The 5,609-nt window shown below is 41.0% G+C and overlaps 1 pseudogene; it reads left to right on the top strand.

Annotated features, from left to right (window-relative positions):
* The first annotated feature begins 486 nt into the window (after positions 1–486).
* On the top strand, positions 487–1,664 carry LOC111971943 (E3 ubiquitin/ISG15 ligase TRIM25-like; annotated as a pseudogene).
* The last annotated feature ends 3,945 nt before the right edge of the window (positions 1,665–5,609 follow it).

Raw genomic sequence — 5,609 nt, 5'->3', positions numbered from 1 at the left:
ACAGTGGGTTAACTACCTTGTTCAGGGGCAGAACGACAGATTTATACCTTGTCAGCTCAGTGATTCAATCTAGCAAACTTTCGGTTACTGGCCCAACGCTCTAACCACTAGGCTACCTGCCGCCTCAATATCAAGTCCCCCCTCATTACAACCACTTATGAATAATTATAGACACTCATAATCAGTGTTATAACACATAAGTGTATTATAAGGCATTATTAAGGTCATTAAAATCATTATAATATGTACTTCATAGAAACTTTTACTCTTTATATATTCCAACAACTCACGTGTTAGATTTATTCCTTATTAAAGGCCCTAACCTAGGAACTAAAATCTTCTCGATCCTTCTTGATGTTGCATGCAGTTCTCTCCCTCCCTCCCTCCCTCCCTGCCTGCACCACTCCCTCCCTCTAACCCCACCTCTCTGGCAGAAGCAGGAAGACCATCCCACACCCCAAAACTATTTTATAAGAAGAGGAAACTGATCAGAGTCTCTGTGTCATCTGTCTGTGTGAGAGTGAACAACAGTCCAAATGGCTCAGCAGGGAGTTCTGCTGGACCAGGACCAGTTCTGTTGTTCTGTCTGTCTGGACCTACTGAAGGAACCAGTCACCAGCCCCTGTGGACACAGTTACTGTAGGAGCTGTATTGAGGGCTGCTGGGATCAGGATGTTTTGAAAGGGGTCTATAGCTGTCCTCAGTGCAGAGAGACCTTCACTCCAAGGCCTAATCTGAGGAAAAATAACATGTTGGCTGAGGTGGTGGAGAAACTGAAGAAGACAGGACTCCAGGCTCCTCCCCCTCCTGCTCTGTGCTATGCTGGACCTGGAGATGTGGCGTGTGATGTCTGCACTGAGACCAGAAAGCAGAAAGCCCTCATGTCCTGTCTGGTGTGTCTGGCCTCTTACTGTGAGACTCACCTCCAACCTCACTATGAATCTCCTGCTTTSAAGAAGCACAAGCTGGTCAAAGCCACCACACAACTACAGGAGAAGATCTGCTCTCATCATGACAAACTGCTGGAGGTTTACTGTCGTACCGATCAGCAGTATATCTGTTATCTGTGTACAATGGATGAACATAAAGGCCATGATACAGTGTCAGCTGCAGCAGAGAGGACTGAGAAACAGGTAAGACCAGAACAACTTGTTGGTGACTGTCTGATTAACAAACAATTAAGATACAGTAGGAACTAAGACTGATTGAATATGAGATCATTCAAATTAAATTGACACACGGCAGAATAAATTTGAACACAAACCTTGAGTATATAGATATGTTAACCCAGATTCTCCAAATGTATCACCATTTTCTAAAGTCAAACACCATTATCATTCATTATCAAACACCCAATAAGGTCCCTGATTTGGGTACTGTTAAAACGATAATCATTCACATAACATAATAATATAATTTCACAGACATTTCCTCTTAATGTGTATCCCTATCTTCTATGGGCCCTATGTCACATTACTATACTATTGATCTACTGGACAAATAAAGCTTGATAGCTCATTGAAGAGTGATTCTCCTCAGAGGCAGCTGGGGAGGAGTCAGCAGAAGGTCCAGCAGAGATTCCAGGAGAGAGAGAAGGAGCTGAAGGAGCTCCAACAGGCTGTGGATTCTTTCAAGGTGAGTCTTGTTGACCAGAGGAGACACCATTTCACTTCTCTCCTCCAGTCTGATAGAGAGAGAGAGAGGGGCCCCTCTCCAATCCCACTGACCCCACTGTTGGGAAGCCTTTTCAGAGAATAGACTTCTTAATGTAACCAACGGGATATGAACACAGGTCTACCGCGGGAGAAACCAACATCTTGACCGTTACTGATTTTGAAGTCACAGGCGGGGCTACCTCTTCACATAACCATTAAAAATCATGACTATCTCATGTCCCCTATACACACCTCTCTTAATTCAATTAAATTAAATTCAAATGGCTTTATGTGCATGGGAAACATATGTTTACATTGCCAAAGCAAGTTAAATAAATACTAAACAAAAGTGAAATAAACAATCAGAAATTAACAGTAAACATTACACTCACAAAAGTTTCAAAGGAATAGAGACATTTCAAACGTTAAAATTCAAGTGCAAACACAGAGTGAGCTGTGAGCCAGTCTGAGTTCTGGAGGTGAAATTGAAATGAATGAGGGAGAGTTAAGTGAGGTAGAAGGTGTGGAGAAGAGTTCAGAGCCTGGCATCAATGGACATTATAAAGAAGAATCTAGTGCAGTAGAAGTTACGTTTCTGGAGAACGTGGATCCATACCTTTTGGCAGATCCATTAGTGGTTTCAGGGTGGGTGGGAAAGGAGTTGGGTGCAGTTGAATCAGTGAAGGTAACCTAGGTAACCTGTAGTGGACTTGTGATATTTGTTTGTGTTTCTTCTGACCAGAGGGAGTGGAAGCTCCGTGTCACACAACTTGGGTCAAGATCTGTTTCTTGCTTTGCTCTCAGGAACAGGGCACCATTGAAAGAAGTGATTTCTGGGGTAGTGTTAAGTGTGGAGGTGGAGCAATTGAAGTTGAAGACTCCTGGTGTTTGTGATGCCAGCCGTTTGGTACGACGCAGACCGGGTGGTGAGCGTGGTGAAACAGAGGTGTCACTGTCAGTCCTTTTGAGTTTTGAATCTTTACCCAACAAAGTCATGTTAGGATATATCAGTTATCCTGTTAGAGTCTTTGTGTTGAATCCACTGAGCTGTTTCAGGTGCAACGTTTATGGTCAAGTTGCAGCAGTTTGTAGGAGGGAGATTCCAAGATGTGGGAAGTGTGCAGGAGGTCATGGGATAGAGGATTGTGTCGTTTTGGTGGATAAAGTTAGGTAATGCAACATATTGGATGCCAACCACCGTTAAACTCCAAAGAAGAAGAAACGTTATATTATGTCTATGTACAGTGTTGTAATGATGTCTCTCTCTAATTCCATCACTTTTGTGGTAGTTGGTTGTGTGGGTCTCTGATTATGAATGGGGTGCTGACAGACAATTGTTGATGGATATTTATAGAGCTCTGATCAGGACGACAATTGATTACAGGTGTATAGTTTATGGAACAGCGGCAAAGACTTGTCTTCAGAAGCTGGACAGAATCCAGTATATAGCTTTAAGGATATGTATTGGTGCATTTAAATCAACATCTACTACCCACCACTGCGACCTGTACGCTCTCATTGGCTGGCCCTCGCTTCATACTCGTCGACAAACCCACTGGCTCCAGGTCATCTACAAGTCTCTGCTAGGTAAATCCTTGCCTTATCTCAGCTCACTGGTCACCATAGCAGCACCCATCCGTAGCACGCACTCCAGCAGGTATATCTCACTGTTCACCCCCAAAGCCAATTCCTCCTTTGGTCGCCTTTCCTTCCAGTTCTCTGCTGCCAATGACTGGAACGAAATGCAAAAATCACTGAAGCTGGAGACTCATATCTCCCTCACTCGCTTTAAGCACCAGCTGTCAGAGCAGCTCACAGATTACTGCACCTGTACAGAGCCCATCTGTAAACAGCCCATCCAACTACCTCATCCCCTTACTGTATTTATTTAACTTCCTCCTTTGCACCCCAGTATCTCTACTTGGACATTCATCATCTGCACATCTACCATTCCAGTGTTTAATTGCTATATTGTAATTACTTCGCCACCATGGCCTATTTATTGCCTTACAACATTCAATAAATCCTACATATGTACCACACAAAATGCACTGCAACTGCAACGCAATGCTGCAAGGGAAATACAGAATTTCATTGTAAGTGAATGCAATTCTGGTATATCATACTGAAATAGATGGTTGGCACATACCCGTCAAATATGAAATATTTTCTGGTCATGGTTAACCATATTTTTTGCCATAAAAATATTTAAAACCTAAACAAAACACATGTTTCTAGCCTCTTTTTCAAGATGTGGCCAATTTAAACAGCCAGAATACATGTTTTAAACTAAGAAATAACCTTATTTCAATTGTTTTATTACAGCGTAATGTTTCTAAATGGCTGTTGGGTAATTTGATATGGGTCAAAATCTATTAGTTAGTAGGCATCAAATAGAGAGAATACTGCGCATGTTCACTGAGTTGTAAACCAAATGGATAGTTGGAGCTCATTGATTTGTAACTCTGATGCAGTTGCTACCTCAGATTACGAGCCTATCAAGTGTCGTTAATGAGGTATGTAGTACCCACAGACGACCACAGGGAGGAGCAAGAGAGCTATAAACCCAAACAGTAATTCTCTTTAAATACCCTGAACCTAACAATCAATCACATGTATAAAGCCCTTTTTACATCAGCAGATATCAAAGTGCTATACAGAAACTCTAACCCTACGTATAACCTATTTTAGCTTTAACCCTAATTCTAGGGTAGGGTAGCCTAGAACTATTTTAATAATAATATTATGTTAGTAAATACCATTATGGTACTAAATATATGTTTTATTACAATAAATGCTATGTAAGCATTTGCCTTTTATTTTTTATTTTATTATAGTTATTATTGCAAGGCAGAACTGGGTTAACCTAGTAACCAGCAATTGTCATGGGATAGGTGGGGCAGGAACGAAGGACAACGAAGCATCAGTTATAGGCTACAAGCAGCAATATGATTGACATAAAATATCAGATTTTTCTAAAATGGTCACTCATTACTTTACAGTTAGCTATATATCTGGTATTAGGCCTGCGTTGCTTTTAGGAGAACCAACAAATATTAACTATTGCAGGTATTGAACCCCGGCCCCCTTGACTAGGGTGAGTCGAGGAAATTTCTGGTTGCGACAACCAATCATATCGCCGTCTGCAACCAAGAAGTAACCAAGAATTGCCCTCGCCAACCAATCCGAGACGCCAGTGCAACCAAGAAGTAACCAAGAATTGACCAATGAGGATAGAGATATGGCGGGACCTTTAAACTCTAGTCAAGAGGACCATGGAAAAATGTATTTCCTTTTAGGTCATTTTGATCGAGTTTTCTTTCTTTTTTGAGGTAACGTTAGCTATGAGATATGGCGGGACCTTTAAAAGCTAGAAGAGGACCATGGAAAATATATTTCCTCAGGTAATTTTGTTGACAAATTATCTTTCATCATCATCAAAATATAAAATGCTCCAGTTCATTTTATCACTTACAACCATAAAATAACAATTTATAGCATAACAAACAATGAAGCATCAGCAGCCTGAGGAGCAGCCTTTTAATTTTTGTATGTATATTTTATTTCACCTTTATTTAACCTGGTAGGCCAGTTGAGAACAAGTTCTCATTTACAACTGCGACCTGGACAAGATAAAGCAAAGCAGTGCGACAAAATCAACAACACAGAGTTACACATAAACAAACATACAGTCAATAACACAAAAGAAAAGAAAAATAGAAAAATCTATGTACAGTGCGTGCAAATGTAGAAGAGTAGGGAGGTAGGTAATAAATAGGCCATAGAGGCGAAAATAATTACAATTTAGCATTAATACTGGAGTGATAGATGTGCAGGTGATGATGTGCAAGTAGACATAGTGGGGTGCGAAAGAGCAAGAGGGAAGTAATAATATGCTATTTACAGATTGGCTGTGTACAGGTACAGTGATCGGTAAGCTGCTCAGACAGCTGA

Source organism: Salvelinus sp. IW2-2015, linkage group LG13, assembly GCF_002910315.2.
Source record: "Salvelinus sp. IW2-2015 linkage group LG13, ASM291031v2, whole genome shotgun sequence".
Taxonomy (NCBI): Eukaryota; Metazoa; Chordata; class Actinopteri; order Salmoniformes; family Salmonidae; genus Salvelinus; species Salvelinus sp. IW2-2015.
Note: the sequence above shows the minus strand (reverse complement) of the source record. Positions and strands in the feature narration are given on the sequence as shown.